Source organism: Cyprinus carpio, unplaced genomic scaffold, assembly GCF_018340385.1.
Source record: "Cyprinus carpio isolate SPL01 unplaced genomic scaffold, ASM1834038v1 S000000168, whole genome shotgun sequence".
Taxonomy (NCBI): domain Eukaryota; kingdom Metazoa; phylum Chordata; class Actinopteri; order Cypriniformes; family Cyprinidae; genus Cyprinus; species Cyprinus carpio.
Genome location: NW_024872919.1, coordinates 997,474 through 1,018,830, shown reverse-complemented (window position 1 = coordinate 1,018,830; position 21,357 = coordinate 997,474). Strand labels below are relative to the sequence as shown.

Below are 21,357 nucleotides of genomic sequence, written 5' to 3'. Positions count from 1 at the left end.
TGGTGTTTCCATTACAAGTTTGTATTGGTCTTTATTTGCACATATTTAATGGTTTCCATCACAGTTTTGTATTGGTTCTGATGGTTCCATTACAAGATTCTATTGGTCTTTATTTGCACATATTTATTGGTTTCCGTTTGCAGTTTTGTATTGGTTTCTGATTTGAATGTTTACCTGATAACTGGTAATTAGGCCATTGATTAATTAAATAATTTAAATTATTAATACAACTATACACAGGTTTTGTCAAGAATATCATTTTTATTTATTTAAACTACATACCAACCTTTCAATAGCAAACAGTTCAGGTTGTTTTGCAAAGAATTAAGAATATGCACCTAAAATCTAAATTATTCACAGAATACTCAACATAGCTGGAATTAACACAAAACCTTGACATTACATTTTTTTTTTAATTATTGTTATTCATTAATGCATTATAGAAATACAGGAACTATGAACTGCATTTGTGGCTTCATTGTAGCTGTCTTAGACCTGCAAAAGAGAAGGAAAATTTGTTAGGACAATGTACCACTTAAACCACATTACCAGTATGTGAGATTATCCATACATATATTTATATGGCAATCTCAAAAAAGTTGCAAAAACTTAGTTGTTGATTTTTATGTTTATAAAATAAAATTCGTCCAACACTTTGGGGCACTTTGAGCAGATTCAAATTCTTGACAGATATGAACTTTTGTCCATGGACACATTTTTAAAGCAGATAATTTTTAATTTATCTTATACGCTGCTTTAATAGATGCATATTGTCATTAATTATTGTCTGCTGTGTTGAATATCTCAATGGTTTAGGTGTAGTTCAGTGTTGTTTGTTGTTATGAGTGAGTGAATAAATGTGTCCCTGGAGCACAAAAGCAGTTTTAAGTCGCTGGGGTTTATTTATAGCAATAGGCAACAAAACATTGTATGGGGACAAAATTATCGATTTTTCTTTCATGCCAAAAATCATTAGGATTTTAAGTAAAGATCATGTTCCATGAATATATTTTGTAAATTTCCTACCATAAATGTATCAAAAACTTCATTTTTGATTAAAAAAAAAAAAATGCTTTGCTTTGGACTTCAAATATTTTTCGCAATATTTAGATTTTTTTGCACCCTCAGATTCCAGATTTTCAAATAGTTGTATCTCAGACAAATATTGTCCTCCTAACAAACCATACATCAATGGAAAATTAATTCTTAATATTATTGATATAAAAAATCTACATTTTTAAAAAATTACCCTTATAACTGGTTTTGTGGTCCAGGGTCACAAATAGTCTTGAATAATTACATTGTCTACTTTTTTATGGTACATAGTCTCTATTTACTTCAAATCATATAAGAGGTTGTAGTAATTAAATTCGGATATGGATATGTAAATACTTACCACTGAGAAGTTTTATCTGGTTTGTCACTGATCTTATTTCTGTACACTTAGGGGGCGCTTATTTCCTCTGAGGTGTGGCCTCTTTTCTTCAGCTTCTGAGACAGACACTCTTGTTTCAAACACACACACACACACATACACACACACACACATAAACAAATTGAAATTCAAGAACTGATGGACTAATCTCAGACTTTAAATCTGACCACTCTCAAGTGGAAATTAAGTAGCATGTGTGACCTGTGCTGGCAAAATAATTCACAATGAGCAAAAATGAGTTTTTTTTTTTTTTTTTATTATTATTATTATTCTCATTAATAGTCCTTCAAAATGATGTAGAATTTGTTGAAATCTGACAAAAAATTACTGAACTACACCAGTTTGAAGTTGAAAGAGTTGGCAAAGTCAATTTTGAGAAAAATCAGGTTAAAGTTTTCTAAAGGTTCCAAAGCAAAATCACAGAGCAACATTGCATCTTTTCCTGCAGTTCTTTTCTTAATAATAATTCACTTTTTATTTTACATCTGAACAAAAGCATTCAAGTAAAAAAAAAACAAATAATACATTGTAAAATCCCTTTATTGTGTTCATTACAAATAAAGTAATTATTAAAACTATAAAAGCAGTTCAATAAAGATCAGAGATTGACTGTCATTCTGTGTATGTTTATCAGGATATATATAATTGTGTATATATATCCTGATAAACATTTGAATGTCGGATTGAAATGAACGCTGTTTTGTTAGTTAATTGTTAGTATAAGTGTTAATTGTTAGTATAAGTGCAGCTAATAATAATAATAATAATAATAATAATAAATTAATTAGCATGTTTTTGTGTTTTGCTTTGGTACTGAAATTGGTACCGAGTACAATGGATTTTCACTGGTACTGGTACCGAATACTGAAATTTTGGTACCATGACAACACTAATAGTTTGTAAAACTGAAGACCTTGATTAATGTGTTCAGGTGCAATGCAGGTTGGAGCAAAACTCTGAATGTGAGTGGACCTTAAGAGACAATGAGAGATCTCCTGTAATATATTCTGAACATGACACTTCAAAGAGGCAGGATAACTTCTAGATTGATGACTTACAACACTGGTGTCCAGTCCTGGGCTGGAGGACCAACGTTCTGCAGAGTTTCTGGTGATCCTTGATCAGCTGCTTAACTGGGGTTGGAGCTAAACTCTGACAAAAGAGAAGACAACCAATATTATGATTTTAAAAAGTTAAAAAGATTTGATTCAGAAATATGCACAACGTCTGAAAAATGCACAGAGATGAGAATAAAGCTATGTGTTTAATAAGAACTTTCAACCCACTGAAAAATAAGAAGCACAATATTACAGTAAGTCACAGATGCATTTTTATTTATTCTTATTAATATTGTTTAAATATGTTACAGTTACCTTGTGGTTTATCGATGAAATAGAAAAGATCTATCAGTGATGAATGGCATCATACATGCGTCATATGTAATGATATTTAATAAGAGTTCTAACACTGTGTCTACACTGGACGGCACAACAAAATACAACAGAGCCTATTTTAATCAGTAATGCTCTCTACACTGGATGTGGCACGGCACGACACAACAAATCACAGACGGTAAACTGATGCCTCTTTCTATTTATGATGTACTGACACAAAGTTCGAATGATTTTTAACAGTCACTTTGGTGCGTCCAGTGTAGACACGGTGTGAGAGTGTGTAGCTTGGAGTTAGAGAATGGGAATCTACTTCATTGTGCATTGCATTCTGGGGTATACAATACAAATCACCAAAGGAAAAAAAATACTATTTACCATTAATATTTGTAAGAGCTTCTTGCACTTTATAAGAATTGACTAATATTTGAAGGATTATGTGACACTGGAGACTGGAGTAATGATGCTGAAAATTCAGCTTTGATCACTTTTTAAAACATACTGAAATAGAAAATAGTTATAAAATGGTAATTTCACAATATTACTATTTTACTGTATTTTAATCAAATAAATGCAGCAGTGGTGAGCATAAAATATTTATTTTTACAAATCTGACCCTTACATTTTTGAATGGTAGTGGTATGTTTGAGGAATTACTTACTTTTCATGGTTTCATAATGTCTAAAAATGTTCTTCGACAGGAGATATGACTCTAGAGCACAGCCATCAGCATGGAAGAACCTGGGAACATAAGCATACTGTCACACAGAGACAACAATATTCATTATACAATGACAGGTTTATTATAAATAAACTATAGCAGAGGTGAAATGCAGAAAAGAAAAATAATAATTGACAGAATATATACAAAAAAAAAAAGACTTAAACATTTTAGTTTTACTAATTTAGTAATGCTCCTACAGCGTGGACATCAAAATAACTAACAAGCAAACAAACACAGACACACACACACACACACACACACACACACACACACACACACATATATATATATATATATATATATATATATATATATGTGTGTGTGTGTGTGTGTGTGTCTGTTGTTTTCATTATCTCCCTTCAGAAATTTTAAAATCAGGAACATCTCCTGTGTCATAGAGGTTTTTTTTTTTCTTTTCTGGCACTTCTGAAATAACAGAACAAGTGGTATTTATGTGTTTAACGTTACTATGAAAGATCAAAACCTGAAGTTTTCAGCCCATTGTAAGTGATGTAACGTTAACTGTACAGTGCATACTTTTAGGTTAAATTAATTAGCTTACTTCCATTCATCCGTTGAGATATATATATAGAGAGAGAGAGAGAGAGAGAGAGCGAGCGAGAGAGCGCTCATCCACACATAAGATGACATATAAAGCCCAAACTTAATAAATAAGAGCTCAAGTTTATCGTTACCTCTTGTAGTTAGCCTTACAGTGGAGATGCTAACGGACTTTTTCTGACGACACTAAACCATTTCTATAAAGTAAATATTAAACGGAAGCGTATCATTTACATGAAATAAAGTGTCAGAAACACTTTAATGTACTATTTGTGTAATTATATAGACGAAACTTACCTAAAAAACAATAGTGAAAACCACATTGAGAGTCAGCGTTCAGCTGCTTGACGGTTGGGCTGCCGCCTCGTTTCCATGGTGACGTCCTCCGCTCCAGTTCAGCGCGCGTGCCAATTACAGCACGTAGAAGCCCGTCACGCAGAATTTCACTGTTTATTTCAACATTTATTTTGGCCTAAATTTGGACCAAATCAGATGGACCCAAACAAAACCTAATATTAAACATAGATTTTGGGGCTATATTGGAACCAAATCATAAAGACAAAACAAAGACCATTGCTGAGTTTAGGGCAAAATTTGGACCAAATCCGACGAAACAAGCAAAAACCAACTTTCAACGTCAATTTTTGATCTAAAAGAAGGCCATGACGGGCCGAGATTTAGCAAAAAAAATAAATAAAAACGATGTCCGAATGACGTCTGGTGCTGGGTGGGTACCAGCATAAGTTTCCAAAGGTGTTCTATTGGTCCTTAACGGTATCCAATATACAATACATGCCACAAATAAAATAAAGCAAATTATAAATAGAGACCCATAGGGACCATTACAATGTCCATTAAAACCAACAGAATTCCAATTAGAACCATTAAAACCATTACAAATTCTGTAATGGTTTCTATTGTTTGTGTGTTTCATTTATTTTTTTTACATTTTTTTTTCAGCAGTCTAGCCTACCCACTAAGACCATTACAGTTTTCCAAAGAAACCACTTAATTTATTGGAGTCATAATGGTTTCTACTGGTGTCCAGTAGATACCACCAGAAGTTTCCAAAGGTGTTCTGTTGGTCCTTAATGGTATCCAATAGACAATTACATGCCACCAATAGAAGAAAGCAAATTACCAATAGAGACCAACAGAGACCATTACAGTGTCCATTAAAACCATTAGAATTCCCATTAGAACCATTAAAACCATTACAAATTCTGTAATGGTTTCTATTGTTTTTTTCAGCAGGGAAATAACTTCCTAGATGGAATACTTTTATTTTATATATTCAGACTTTCATTCCATATATTCAGACATTCATTTTAGATATTCAGACTTTTATTCTATATATTAAAACTTTGATTCTATGTATATTCAGACTTTCATTCCATATATTCGATTTCTTTCCATATAATCAGATCTTCATTCTATATATTCAGAGTTTCGTTCCATACACTTAAACTTTATATTATAAATATAGACGTCATTCGGCCGCGCGCTCCCGCGTCTGTGTTTTATTTTGGTGGGGCGTCGTGAAGTCATAAGGCCGCGCCGCGCGCTCCCGCGTCTGTGATTCTGCTGGAGAAAGGTTTGTGTTTTTAATCATCTGAAGTGTTTAAATCAGTACAGCGCGTTCAATCAGTATTATACAGATATAAGGCACTTATATATAGGCACTAGTGAGGAGAAAAACAGCTCCAACTCATCTGAGTCAACTGAACCGAACACTGTCAATTAAAGGAGAACAAACGTCTTTTAAAAGAGTGAAATCATCGCATTATAAAGTGGTTTGACTTGCATTCTGTTATTAATTTGTAGCGTTAGTTTTTAAGTGTTTATTAGCAAATCAGCTGATTTAAGTGCATTAACTCTCACTCTGACTGACTCCCTTACTAGTGTGCTGACTACTGAGCTAGGGAGCTGATTGAGACACACCCAGAGATTTAGATTGCATTTATTATCTGTTAATTATTCTGATCTCAAACACAGAGAAACTCCTGCTGAAGATACTGAGAGACACTATTATAAAGATGGAGTTTATTAAAGAGGAGAGAGAAGAAGTGAAGATTAAAGAAGTATTCAGTCTGAAACATGAAGAGACTGAGACACAAACAGAGATGGAGTTTATTAAAGAGGAGAGAGAAGACATGAAGATTGAAGAAGTATTCAGTCTGAAACAAGAAGAAACTGAGGAACAAACAGAGATGGAGTTTATTAAAGAGGAGAGAGAAGAAGTGAAGATTGAAGAAGTATTCAGTCTGAAACAAGAAGAAACTGAGACACAAACAGGTAAAAACATTTGTTATAATTAAAACATTATTATAATGTTTTTGTGCAATGCACAAGGAAGCTAACAATATTCAGAGCCTCAAACGTAGCGGGGGAAAGTACTTAGTTTATGAACAAATTATTATCCTGATAAAATGAGCAGTTTTCTTCAGTGATTTCACTTTAATGTTAATGCATAGATACTTTTCTGAACATAAATAAAGGAGCCTGAGAAAAATAATCTTATTTCTGATTGGCTGGTAGGTGGCGTTTAACTCTGAGACAGCTATGAACTCGGCGGAGAACTTCCCTCCGTACTCCTGCGACTCGTCTATCAATAGTATATAGAGCGGGAAAAGTTATCCCTTACTTCTCAGCGTGAGAAATACGAGGTGTGGCGTGAGAGCGTGTGAACTGGTTGAGATGCATGTGACTCACGGTGAACGCGTGAGACTTGAGAGCTCTGGATACTGCACCTTTAAACTGGAAATGAAGCACTCCGTCAAGTTTACATTATTCAGGAAAATAACTTCCATTTTAATAAAAAAATATATATATGTATCAAACATGATTAATGTTACCATTTTAAAGAGAAAAGGATGTTTTGTTATAGCTTTTGGAGCAAGGGCGCCGCCGTCTTGCAGTAGCACCGTGTGTGACGTCACGGGGTTGGTTCGCTCCACTGGTCAGTGAAGTAATATAAGCATTTCTCTACATTTTCATCACACACTTGTTTTGAAATGGAGGAAGAGGACCTTGAAAGCACTGTTAAGTCCATAATAAGTGCAATCACCTATGCATTAGAGCAAATATGGCGATGGGGCCGAGCAGTATTAGGGGTTGAAGAAGTCGTGAACCTGCTGGTTTGAGGTAAAGTGCAGATCAGAAACAATACGAGACAAAACGATACTTCTCAAGTCATTCCGACGTGCTTTATGTGCATTTGCTGATGAATCCCCTAAAAAAAGCTCAATTTTGTATCCTACTCAATTTCTGTCCGAGCCCATCTGTGGCTTTGTGTGTGTGTGTGTGTGTGTGTGTGTGTGTGTGTGTGTGTGTGTGTGTGTGTGTGTGCGGCGCCGGCGTGAACAGAAATGATCTATCAGAACGCACGAGTAACGCATTTAAACCTCTTTCAGAAAAGGTCTATCACAGCGTGTGTACTGCATTGAACTCTATTCCGTGCTGTCTCATGCTTGAATGGCTTAAAGGGGTCATATGAAGCTGCTAAAAAGAACATTATTTTGTGTATTTGGTGTAATGAAATGTGTTTATGCGGTTTAAGGTTAAAAAAACACATTATTTTACATATGCGTCGATTTCTACAAAGCTCATCGCTCTGAAAAGCGAGGTGTGCTGTGATTGGCCAGCTATCCAGTGCGTTGTGATTGGCCGAATGCCTCAAGCGTGTGACGGAAATGTTGTGATGCCCTGTCCGGCCGGAGCAACGAGACATAAACATAAAACCCATTATAAACATGATATAAACATGATTTCTAGTTGAGTCTTCTTTTGGAAGGCCAAACAAAGTAGTTTCGCTTTCTCAACGAAACCGCGTCACACACCACGGCCTTGAGTGAGCAGAGGCCGGAGGCTTGAGAACGGTGCGGCAGGCGGATTCTACGAAGAAGCGTACCTTGGCTTGCAGCAACAACATGTGACGACCCCGGGCTGGACTCCGCTTCGTCTACGGTGAAAGCCGATCCGGCGAGCCACAGTGCAAAGTTGATGTATTTCCTCAGCGACCAGCACGGATCAGCTCCATTACTGACGAGTCTGCTGCGGTACGGCCAGCTGAACGCACTGCTTCTCTCCTGCCCACTGCACAGAACAGACACCGAGAGAGACGACACTGCGCCGGGGAAGTCAGGCCTTGCGCTCGCAGGGCAGCGCTGGCGAAATCTTCCAACTGAACTGAACCATAGCTAAGGTTTATCCAAAAAAGTCACTAGGTTTGTCAGTATGTACCTTTTATAGAAAAAAGTTGCTAAAAGGTTCTGAAAGTTGCTAAATATAGTGCTAAAGTTGCGCTTGTGTGTGTGAGACGCGGGAGCTGATGGCAGGGGGCGGTGGATATTTCTTTCACAAAAAAATCAATTAGGGTTGGGCAAACATAAAATGCCATCCCCAACCTACAAACGCTGATAGAAATCACAAATTGTCTCCCCCATCGTGATGCCCCCCGCCCCTTTTTGAATGCACGATCGTTTTTTAGTTTTACTATCACTTTCGAGATTCGCGATCGCACGTACTCTGTCTATACTACCACACATTTTACAAGATTATATGTTTGTCAGTGGTACTGAGGATCTGCAAATCATTCCCCATCGTTCTCAGTCATCTCTCATTAAGGGGGTCGCACACCGGATGAGAAGCGCAGCGCTGCGCCACGTCTTTAAAATTCGAACACATTGTTTTCTACGAGTTTTTCGGCGTCTGTCCGCGCTTTTTCGGCGTTGTCCCGCGGTCTGTCCGACTCGAACTCGATCCCGCGGCCTGCCCAGCTACGACTCAGGACGCTGTTCAAATTCCTGCCGCACCACAGAGCGACATCTGCATAGTTTTATATGAAAAAAGCTGGAAATTGAGCTTGTGCATATAGAATGTGCGCGTCCGGTGTGCAATACCTCGAGATGTCCTAGACACGGCGCAGCGCTTCTCGTCCGGTGTGCGACCGCCTTTACACAGTGTCTACGCCGGACGCGAAAGTTGTCGTGTGGCGCCGAGCCGCATCAGCTATTAAAGTCTGTCTAATTTTGTGTCAGCACGTCATAAACAGAACGCGGCAGCAGTTTACTGTCAGGGATTTGTGGTGTCATGCCACGCTGCATCCAGTGTAGACAGCATCACTGATTATACTGAGTTCTATTGACTGATCTATAATGAATCTCTATTATAGATCAGTGGTTCTATAGTATTTTGTCACGCCGCACCGCTCGCATCCAGTGTAGACACAGTGTTAGGAATTGTTAGTTGTTTTTTTCCCTTATAAGGATTCACGCTTCGGGCACACCTCCCCCAATCCCCCCGCCGATGTCATCGTCCATCGCGATGTTTCACTGTAGACATCGTCCGATGCCAAATTTGAAGACATCGCCCAACCCTAACGTGGATATTGTGGCGAGCCGCCACAAATAAATCAATGTATGGGAAACCAGTATTCATCCAAATTATGGTGGAAACCACATTATTTGTGTTAAAATAACATTTGTATGAAGAAAATGTAGAGAAATGCTTATATTACTGCACTGGCCATCAGAGCGAACCAACCCCGTGACTTCACACATGGTGGTACTGCAAGATGGCGGCGCCCTTGCAACAAAAGCTATAACATAACATTCTTTTTTTCTTTAAAATGGTTGCATTAATCATGTTTGTTATATATTTTTAATCAAAGTGGAAATCACTTTACTAAATAATGTTAACTGACTGCTTCACTTCCACTTTAAGCTCGCAGAAAAATACTGTTTTGCATAAATGTATATATAAAAAAAAAAATTCATGTTTCACTAATTGTTAACTTTCATCTAATATTTCATTTAAAGGGGTCATATGATGCGATTTCAATTTTTTCTTTCTCTTTGGAATGTTACAAGCTCTTGGTGCATAAACAAGATCTGTGAAGTTGCAAGACTAAAGTCTCAAATCCAAAGAGATATTCTTTATAAAAGTTAAGAGTTAACCACACCCCCTAAAACGGCTCGTTCTAACACACCCCCACATCTCTACGTCACGATGTGGGAATATTTGCATAACACCGCCCAAATGTTCACACACAAAAAAAGGCGGTGTAACTTTTATTCTCTCTGTTGCCGCTGCTGCCATGTTGTGGAGACGCTGTGCATTTTGTTGTGAAAGCAAAACTACTTTGTTTGGCCTTCCAAAAGAGGACTCGACTTGAAATCAGTGATTAAGTTGTATTTACAACACTGTTCCAGAAAAGTCCAACCCAGATATTCAGATGTATGCTGCACATTTTGCGGAGGACAAGGACTGTTTCTTCTGAGAGTAGCCTAAAATGCTGGTGGCTGTTTCTATAAAGTGGGGCAATTCTAATTTTGCAAGGACAGTCTGGCGCTTCTGACTCACAGCCTGTAAGTACGTTTACATATGTAAAGGATTTGCCACTTATGATTCAAACGTGAGTTTTGAGCAGTGTAGAGTAACTGTTAGAGCTTGTTGTTTGTCATTTCTCCGATCACAAATGCAGACATGGTTTTATGTTTATGCAGCGCGATATGCAATGCGTAAAAAGACAGCATAAGTCATTTTAATCAGTAATTATGTCCCCACTGGATGCAACAAATGCCTAATTTGTAATGGGTTCCCTTTCGAACGTTCACTCTCGTTATGTGTATGGGAAAATCTCCTTCCTCCATTCTGCTGAAGCCTGATTTGTTCAGGTTTGTGTAGCTGCACAAACAAATGGCGCTTCGACCCGCCAGAAGGGGCGGGGCCGACCGCTACACAAGTCGGCCCGTAGCGCCATTCATCAGATCAATTCTCCTTCAGCGACGAGGATCAACAATTCCATCACTCCACACCAAAAAAGAAGCCGTGGAAGAAGCTCCAGCTCTGCTCATCACCATGGAAGTAGCCGAGGCAGCAACGCGACGCGATCTTTGCAGGCATCCGGAGCATAAAGAGCAAATTTCTAAAGAGCAAATTTTCAGCACGCGTTGTTTCAAATGTCGCGCCGCGAGTGTGGGTTGTGCAAGGAGCTCCTGCACGATGAAGACGGACAAAGCAAGTGTGCCGGCTGTCTCGGCTGTGCCCATGCAGAGGCTGCACTCGCTGATGGCTCGTGCTCTTTCTGTGAGAGCATGAGCCTCTCTCGCCTACACTCGTGGGTCACATTATCTCACTCAGTGCTTATCCGCATACTCGCAAACCCTTCCTACTACCCTCCCAACAAGAAGAAACATCAAGACAATGTCACGTCGGCTCAGCACCCGCGTGCCCCGCCCTCCCTGCGTCCTCAGTGTGCTTCACAAGTGAGGATTAGCGCCCCTCTTCAGCCGCGAGTGGACTGGTCTCATTCGCCGCGTCCAAAGAGGACGTGTCAGAAACAGAGAAGTCACCGCCGACTACAACGAGAACTCCGAAGCAACACAAACACAATAATTTGCCACATCCCAACCAAGACCCCAAACCAGCAAATTCCCCTCAGGTGCCGAAGCCAGACGCCGAGCTTATCTGCATCCTCGCAAAGGCTGTGGAGGATCTGGGACTCGAGTGGTCAGCTCCGGACGAGCCCGCCCATGGCTTACTGGATGAGTGGTTTTTGCCAGAGACCCGCCAGCAATCCTCTCACCAGTGCCCAGCCCCGTTCATGCCAGCCATCCACGACGAGCTCACCAAGACGTGGCGCACCCCCTATTCGGCACGGGTAAACCCCTCGACTCAATAACCTCTAACCACAATCTACCGCGCTGACAAAAGAGGGTACGCCAAACTCCCCCCTCTGGAGAAAGTGATCACTGCACGTCTGTGCCCACCATCCGCCCTCGGCTTAAAGGGCCATGCAGCGCAGCTTTCCAAGCCCTGCAAGACCACCTCGGCCATTGCCAACAGGACTCATGCTGTAGCAGGACAGGCCGGCTCGGCGCTGCATACGATGGTGATTCTTCAAGTGTTCAAGCTACGGACGAGTTTGGCCAAGAGCACCAGGAGGCCTTCAAAGAGCTGTGTACAGCAACAGATCTGGCTCTGCGCGCTACAAAGGCCACAGCACAGGCGATCGGCAAGACCATGGCCAATCTGGTGGTGCTGGAGCGCCACCTCTGGCTAACGCTGAGAGATCAGGGAAGCCGAGAAAATGGCCTTCCTTGACTCACCACTCTCACCGAAAGGGCTATTCGGCTCTGCTGTAGATTGGTTCACTGAACGGCTTTCGGAGGCTCAGAAGATGTCGCAGGCGCTGTGTCACTTCCTCCCTAAACACGCTGGCCCCGCAGCCGCAGGCCACCAGAAGAGTCCTGCTGCTCAGCCTGCAAAACCAGCATAGCATCAGTCTCAGCGGAAGATGGAACCTGGGCTGAAACTGCACCCCCGGCCGGCGAAACGCTTCCCCCTTCCAAGGCGTCAGGGTCCCCGTCCACGCGTTGTGCTGGCCTCCGAGCCGCTGAAGCCGTCCTGAGGCGCTAGAGAGGAAAAGGAGGGGTTCCGTTCTCGCTTCAGCCGGAACGCCCCGAAGAACAGCTCGCCTTCACTCCTCACCTCTTCGAAGATCTCTGAGAGATGGAGTTTAGTTTTCAGTGGGTCACGTCCTGCAGGTGCTGTGCATACCTGAATATTTTACCGCTGTGATAGCGGACCCACATACTTTAAAGAGCAAATTTCCTCATTCTCTCACAAACACTTACACGAATGCAGACTCCCCACTCTTTCAAGGCGATCTCTCGTTCGAGAAAATAAAGCCTCTAGCCTCCCATTACATGGCCTTGGCAGCCATTCTGGGAATATCGAGATGGGTTTTAGAAACAATTCGACAAGGCTACTCGCTGCTGTTCTCTTGCAGACCGCCCGGCTTCATAGGCGTTATTCAAATCTCTGTTCCGGACAACGAAGCTATTGTTCTCCGGCAGGAGGTGCAAACACTGCTTGCAAAAGGTGCTGTGGAAATAGTGCCTCCAGCGAACAGTGAGTCAGGATTTTTCAGCCGCTATTTCCTCATCCCAAAGAGAGACAGTGGGCTCAGACCCATTCTAGATCTCAAACATCTGAACAGCTTGCTTATGCGCTGGTTGTTCAAGATGATGACGGTCAAAAAAATTCTTGCGCATATTTGCCCCGAGGATTGGTTTTTGACTGGATTTGAAAGATGCTTACTTTCACATCCACATAGCCCCCGTCATATACCGTTCTTGAGATTCGCGTTCGAGGGAGTGGCCTATCAGTATGCAGTCCTTCCGTTTGGACTGTCCCTGGCCCCTCGCACTTTTACGAAGCGCATAGGCAGATGGGAATCCGTGTATTGAACTACCTCGACGATTGGCTTATTCTAGCCAGATCAGAACGGGAACTGATCGCACACAAAGAACTGTTACTCAGTCATTTAGAGTGCCACGGGTTGGTTATCAACCCACACAAGAGCCAGTTGTTGCCCATACGACGGACCGATCCCTGACGATTCAGCGATTGATGGCTTCCCTCAAACCGGGGACGACACGCCCCCTGAGGGTTTTTCAGAGGTTACTCGACCTTATGGCTGCTGCCGCCTCTGTGACTCCACTGGACTTGATTCACATGCGGCCCCTTCATGCTTGTCGTCTGAAGAGTTTTCTGGTCAGGGTGAGCCACCGCTGTATCAAAGCTGTGGACCCCTGGAAGACCACTCACCTGTTGGAAGGCAATTGGTATTCGGCTCCTGGGCAGCTCAGCAGCAATGCCTACATATCAACTGCCTGGAAATGTTGGCGGTCTCCTTAGCCCTGAAAACCTTCCTTCCGGCCATCAGGGGTCACCACGTTCTGGTCCGTTCGGACAGCATGACAGTGGTTTCTTATATCAATCACCAAGGTGGCCTCAGGTCTCACGCCTTATACAGGTTGGTTCGTCACCTCCTTCTTTGGGCACAAAAGTAACTCCTCTCGCTAAGGGTGGTTCATGGGCCGGGCAAGCTGAATCTGGGATCGGACATGCTGTCCAGAGGCAAAGTAGCCCCAGGCGATTGGGCACTACATCCTCAGATGGTACAGTGAATTTGGGCGGTCTTTGGGAAGGCAGAGGTCAACCTCTTCACCTCAGAAGACAACTCTCATTGGCCAACATTTTTCTCGATACAGCGAGATGCCCTGGCCAACGACTGGCCCAGGGCTCGCCTGTATGCGTTTCCTCCTATCGCCCTGATTCCCCAAGTCATCAGGCGAGTCAGGGAAACCAAATGCTCCCTCCTCTTAGTAGCTCCGCTTTGAAGAAACCAGGCTTGGTTTCCAGAGCTGATACAACTCATAACGATGGCCCTGTGGCCCATCCCTTTGAGGAGGGACCTTCTCTCGCAGGCGAAAGGCATGATTTGTTGCCTCGACAGGAGTCTGATAGGCTCCCAGCGAGAGTAAGTAACACTATTCTTGAGGCAAGAGCGCCATCTACGAGACGGCTCTGTGGCCAGAAATTTTCAGTATTCCGCAGCTGTGGCCTAATGGTTAGAGAGTTGGACTAGTAACCCGAAGGTCGTCAGTTCGAGTCTCGGTGCTGGCAGGAGTTGTAGGTGGGAGAGAGTGAATGAACAGCGCTCTCTTCCACCGTCAATACCCATGGCTGAAGTGCCCTTGAGCAAGGCACTGAACCCCCAGTTGCTCCCCGGGTGCTGGATATAGCTGCCCACTGCTGCGGATGTGTGTTCACAGTGTATGCACTTCTCACACTGCTGTGTGTGTGCACTTGGATGGGTTAAATGCAGAGCACCAATTCCGAGTATGGGTTACCATACTTGGTAAATGTCATGACTTTCACTTTCACTTTTCAATTGCTCTGCAAGGCAACTGAACCCGTTTTCATGTGATGTGTCCTACGTGCTGACTTTTCTGTAAGAGCTGCTGGATAAGGGGCGCACCCCATCCACATCCATTGAGTTTGGGCTTAATGACTGCAAGGTCATTTTGAAACCGAGACACGGCTATGTTCCTAAAGTGCTCTCTACTCCTTTTAGAGCGCAAGTAATATCCCTATTGGCGCTCCCCGCTACAGACGGTGAGAAGGGACCGAACACGCTCTGCCCTGTTAGGGCTCTGAGAGTCTATGTGGAATGTTCTAAACCGTTCAGGCAGTCTGTTTATTTGCTTTGGAGGACGCCAGAAGGGTCTGCCGGCTACAAAGCAAAGACTGTCTTGCTGGATTGTTGATGCAATAGCTTTGGCTTATGCATCTGAAGGATTGGAATGCCTTATTGGTGAATGGGGAATGGCCTCCTCATGGGCGTGGTCCAGCGCCATATCTATCAGTGAGATCTGTGCAGGCGCGGATTCTATCTGTCTAACCTCCCTTGTGGGAAGTAGTTTCTCAAGCCCTCAGCTAAGCTCAGGGCGAGATAATGTCCAAGTTCCTTAGGAGCCTTATTAGTGCTCTAACACTGGGCTCGCAGAGCAGCATGTGATTGTTGCTATTTGTGCGACATGATTGGAATCGTTCCCATACACAAAATGAGAGTGAATGTTCGAATGGAAACGCTTTCGGTTACTTGACGTAACCTCAGTTCCCTGAAATAAGGGAACGACTGTTATGTCACTTGCCGCACTACAAGCTGCGCAAATCGATGACTGTCGCTTCAGTCGAATGATCTGATGAATGGCGCTACGGGCCCTTCTGGCAGGTCGAAGCGCCATTTGGTTTGTGCAGCTACACAAACATGAACAAATCAGGCTTCAGCAGAATGGAAAAAGGAGATTTTTCCCATACACACAACGCTTGTTCCCTTAGAGCACACCTCGCTTTTCAGACCGATGAGCTTTGTAAAATATTATGCGTTTCAGAAAGGCGGGGCAAAGAGGAGAAACAATAATGTACTTTATGTGGAAAATAATGTTTTTTGAACCTTAAACCACATAAACACATTGCATTACACCAAATACACAAAATAAAGTTCTTTTTAGCAGCATCATATGATCCCTTTAACTGCCGGAGCACATAAGCAGTGCTCATCTTGCTCAGGCATCTGCTATTTTCAGCATTCCTCCATCTCCTCAACCCCATCAACAAAATTTAAATATCTTGCCATTTACACTTGTTTTCCAAGCACTAGTTAATCAGAGCTGGAGTTGAAGTCCCTTACAGTAAGCCAATTAATTTTAACCTCAGTAGCTTAAATATTGCATAGCATATGGGCAAACAAACTCATGAACTATAAATATTTGGGGGTTTACATTGATAGTGAGTTTAAGTGGCACACACATGTATCATGGGTGTGCACAAGGATCCACCAGCATTTACATTTTTTACGGAGATTACGATTGTTTGGAGTGAGCAGTAATATCATGTTAATTTTTTATAAAGTAACGATTGAGTCTGTTTTAAGATATGGAATTATTGTTTGGTTCGGAAGTTTAACAGTAAAATTGAGAGACAAAATAAATAACGTGTTGAGAGTGGCAGGAAAAATCATGGGGACACAGACAATTAGCTCTTTACAGGATATTTTTGAGCTTTGTATCACCCAGCACGCCAACAAGATTTTTTTAGACTCTTCGCATGTGTTGTATCCTGAGTATACGCTGATGAACTCTGGTCGGAGATACAGGGTTACATTATGCAAGTATAACCGATATAAATATTCATTTTTACCGTTGTCTATTAAATTAATCAATGAGCAAATGCAGGAAGATAAATAATGGTAATAGAGGGTACAAGAGGCAGGAACTGAGGACTGTGTTGTGTATTGATATACGATATATGTACTGTTTTTATGATGTAGGTTTTTGGAATTGAAATGTGTTTTACTCTTATTTCATTTTATATGTTGTATGTTATATGTGTTATGTCTTGATTTCCCAAAACTAAAACAAATCTAAAACAAATTACACAAAAAATGCTACCTTGACCTTGACCTTGACCATGAAATATTATGGTACATATAGTGTTATCAAAATGCAGTGTCACCAGTTTGCCTAAAAAAAGTAAACTAAATATTCAGATGTTTTACATACCATTTACACATGATTAAGAGCAGGTGTAAATTTTTTGTGTACCAACATTTTGAAAATATGAAAACTTTCAAGGATTCCAAAAATGTACATTAGAACAGATTGATTTTCCTGTGTTGTTCATAATGCTGTTTGTGTTTCATAAATTAGGCCCATTGTATTTTGCTGCTCATGAGTGGCATAGATGCATTTACACAGCAGTCACAATTGTATAAGTAATGTCGTGAGACAATTTTTAAATAAATTACTAAAAACTAAAACCACAAATGCAATTGAATTGAATCAAATGCAAATCTTAATGAGTGAGCAGTGGTTTCAAACGATTTGTAAGCTGAATCATTCAGTAACGAAACACCACTGTGTGTTTCTCGTAGATAACTAACAGTTTTAACCATGTGGTTCTCATGGAGTCCTCTAGTGGCCTGTCACTCCCTGGTTCTGGGCTTCATTTCACTTTGCTTTTGACATATGGCTCTCAAAGCATTTTCCCTCCATGAGTTGCCCATTTCATCAAATAAGCAGAGAAAGTTTCTGTGGTACACAACTGTAGTATATGATATAGCAGATATTTTTAGATTTAGCTGTATAATACTTAAGATAGAGGTACCTTAAGATGATTTTTTTTTACACATTGTATTGTCAATTTTTCTTTAAGTTTTCCCCAACAGCCCAAGCACACCTATAGGCCTATAGAACAATAAAGGGATGCCAAAATAGGGCTGATGTGATCATATTTTTTGGATATAGCCACTGCATTCAAATTGCAAATTGCAAACCGTCAAATTGCAGCTGTCAACACAACACCTGGGTTCTTATATGTAGAAAATGTCATAACAGTACCTAAATTGAGGTCTAGCACCTTATGTATAGATTTTTTTGGGTAAATAATTAAAGGGATAGTTCACCTAAAAATATTATCCCTTTAATATCTTAGTTTTGACAATTTTATAGAAGAAGATTACTAGCTATCCCATCGTTCATATCATCAAACACTCTGAAGTTTTGTCAGGTTGTGAGAAAATATAAAACTGAATAATCATTGTCGTAACTGCAAAATCTAATGATAATGTCCAACATAAACAAGTGAAGCATAAACAATGAAAAAAATCAGAGGACTTAATACAGAGCCCTGTGGTACACCATACTTGTGTTTGAGACATCTATTCATATACATGTGATGGCAATCTGACAGATAGGACCTAAACCATGTTTAATCATAAAATGTTAATTCTTGTGCACAAATGCCAACATAATTCTTAAGCTATGCAAGAGAATGTTATGGTCTATGTTGCTGATTGATCAAATAGCATACCAAGGAACATGGTAAGGAAGGTTTCTGTGCAATGAATTGGCTTAAATCCTGACTGAAATACTGTTTCTCTACAACACTGAACATAGTTGAGAGGAGGACACCATTTTTTTATATATATATTTTAGACATAATTGACAAATTTGGGATTGGTCTTTTCTCCTGGGTCATGTGATAATGGGTTTGATAACTGTCAGCTTTCTTAGACTACAGTTTTGTTTTGTTTTTTGTGGACTTGTTTTAAAGAAGGTGAAAAGTTCAGAATATTGAGAAGAGATGATGGATTCTGAGAAAACTCATATTATGGTAGCTTAGTGTGTGTAGTATCTAACATACATGTTGTTGGTTTTATTGATTTATGTTGCTTTGATGTCTGTTGCTTTGTGAAGTCAAATTTGGGTTAACTTGTATTTGTCTTTTTTCACTTTAGACCTCACAGTGCTGAAAGAGGACAGTCAGAAACTGAATGAGAAGGAAGACAAAAATCATCATGATTTTATGACTAGGGGGAAATCCACTAAGAAGACTTCCTCACAAAAAAAGTTCAGATGACCAAATCAAACGGTTTATTCACTTGCTGTCAGTGTGGAAAGTGTTTTAGTCAAAAAAAAAAAACTCGTACTCCACATGAGAGTTCACACTGGAGAGAAGCCGTTCACCTGCCAACAGTGTGGAAAGAGCTTCACAACCGAACTAAACCTTAGGAATCACATGAGGGTTCACACTGGAGAGAAGCCGTTCACCTGCCAACAGTGTGGGAAAAGTTTCTCTCAAAATGGAAACCTTAAAGTCCACATGATGGTTCACACTGGAGAGAAGCCGTTCACCTGCCAAGAGTGTGGAAAGAGCTTCACAGCCGAACTAAACCTTAGGAATCACATGAGAGTTCACACTAGAGAGAGATCTTTCACCTGCCAAGAGTGTGGAAAGAGTTTCACAGCCGAACTAAACCTTAAGAAACACATGAGAGTTCACACTAGAGAGAGATCTTTCACCTGCCAAGAGTGTGGAAAGAGTTTCACAGCCGAACTAAACCTTAAGAAACACATGAGAGTTCACACTAGAGAGAGATCTTTCACCTGCCAAGAGTGTGGAAAGAGTTTCACTCAAAATGGAAACCTTAAAGTCCACATGAGAATTCACACTAGGAGAGAAACCTTACATTTGCACCCAATGTGTAAAGTGTTTTGCACATAAAAACACCTTTAATTACCACATGAACATTCACATTCAAGAGAAATCTTTCACCTGCCGAAAGTGTGGAAAAAGTTCCACTGATAAACAAAGCCTTGAAGTCCACATGAAGGTTCACACGGGAGAGTAACCTTATACTTGCTCTCTGTGTGGAAAGAGTTTCACACACAAAAAAAACCCTTAATCACCACATGAAAAATCACAATGGAGAGAAGTTGTTCGCATGTGATCAGTGTGGAAAGAGGTTTCGTTATAAAAATAGCATCAGCAATCACATGAGACTTCACACTGGAGAGAGGCCGTACACCTGCAAACTGTGTGGGAAGAGCTTCACACAAAAAGGATCTCTTAAGATTCACCTGAGAATTCACAAAAGAGAGAAACCATTCAAATGTGTGGAAAATGACTAACATGTAAAGGAAACCACATGAGGATTCACATGAGAGAGAAGTCATTCATATGTGTGTGCTCATGCGGTCATATACATGAAAACCATGTGCGACTAAAATGGTCACAATTTAAATCCTGCAATTATCTGCAAAATTGTTAATCAAAAATGTGCATGATAAATAAAGATATTGTATCTCAAAAGAAAGAGCCAGTTCTGAATCACCTTAACGAGTCGTCATATTTTCAAATCTTTTGCCTGTTACGGGTATACGTCACTGGGTAACACATTTGCATAATCCCTGCCTGCCTGCGAAATACCAACAGAGTCTGACCTGACCACACACACTCCTGCTAGTTAGTGTGTTAACATAATGTTTAAGAAGACGCTGTGTCTTACCACAGAAATACTATTCAAACCTTTTGTTGTGTGCATGTCATTTCACCAAGGACTGATTCTCTAATCTTGGCTTTTATCTTCATTGGCTTCTAATCTTCTTAATTTGGACTAACAAGCTAACAAGTGCAATTGATAAGTTATGTGCAGTGTTGGGCAGTAATGTGTTTCAGTAATTTGATTACTTTTTTAGTAACGGAGTGATCTAAAGCATTATAATTTTCAAAATTGTAATTAGAGTATGGTTACAATCCGAGGTCTCTATATGTTACTGCGGCATTACATTGCTGACAGAATGCAGTGTTTTATAATCTAGAGATTGCAAAAAGGATGTAGCACACGCACTGTCAAGTCAAGTGCATTCAGTGGATTAGAGACCTGCTCCCGCGAGACCCGAAGCAACCGAGTGCGGCGCGGGATGCTGCTGTGAGCGGGAGAACTCGTGTGAAAATGATTCACAGGACTGACGCAAAATAGAAATATCTAAACATAAAATATCTAAAACAAATAAATGGTTGTTCATCCATTGCACAAAGCAACATTTACTAATATAAAATATAAACGATTAACTGCTGCAAGCGTATGCAGAGTTTCTATTAAGGCTCTAACACGTGTTTGCAGTGTTGAGCAATGCAGTGCTGAAATTTGCGTGCTCACGAATCCTCTCATTATAACACGAATTGTAGACATTATGAAAGATTCATTATGCATATATTAATTGTGTTATAACAGATATTTGTGAGATTGCGATGAACTGAGATGTCTTTTAGAGATTATAAATGCAGCGCTCTTTGCTGGCATTCTGCCAAACCATGCACGCAGCATTAGTTAAAAATAACTGTTCTGTGAATGTTGATGCTTTAATAACAAATATTTATCAAGAGCGTGTATGCTGGGATTTCATAAATTTCATGGAGAAAAAAGTAATGTAACTAGTAATCTTACAAATTACTTTTGAAATAAAGTAATCAGAACAGTAACTGATTACTTTTAAAAGGAGAAATCAGTAATTTGATTACATTTTCAGAGTAACTTGCCCAACACT

General features: G+C 40.6%; 2 long non-coding RNA genes and 1 pseudogene across 2 annotated transcripts; 1 reads left to right on the top strand and 2 right to left on the bottom strand.

The window, feature by feature from the left end:
• Positions 1-245: 245 nt before the first annotated feature.
• LOC109059883 lies at positions 246-2,587 on the bottom strand. Its single transcript, XR_006158789.1, has 3 exons — positions 2,494-2,587; positions 1,397-1,505; positions 246-495 (listed from the first exon to the last, which is right to left on the bottom strand). It is a non-coding gene; the product is annotated as an uncharacterized LOC109059883 (long non-coding RNA).
• Positions 2,588-3,500: 913 nt separating this feature from the next.
• Positions 3,501-4,516, bottom strand: LOC122142800. The gene is made up of 3 exons (XR_006158788.1): positions 4,409-4,516; positions 4,246-4,308; positions 3,501-3,567 (listed from the first exon to the last, which is right to left on the bottom strand). It is a non-coding gene; the product is annotated as an uncharacterized LOC122142800 (long non-coding RNA).
• A 1,832-nt stretch (positions 4,517-6,348) lies between these two features.
• On the top strand, positions 6,349-21,033 carry LOC109107089 (annotated as a pseudogene).
• Positions 21,034-21,357: the final 324 nt, after the last annotated feature.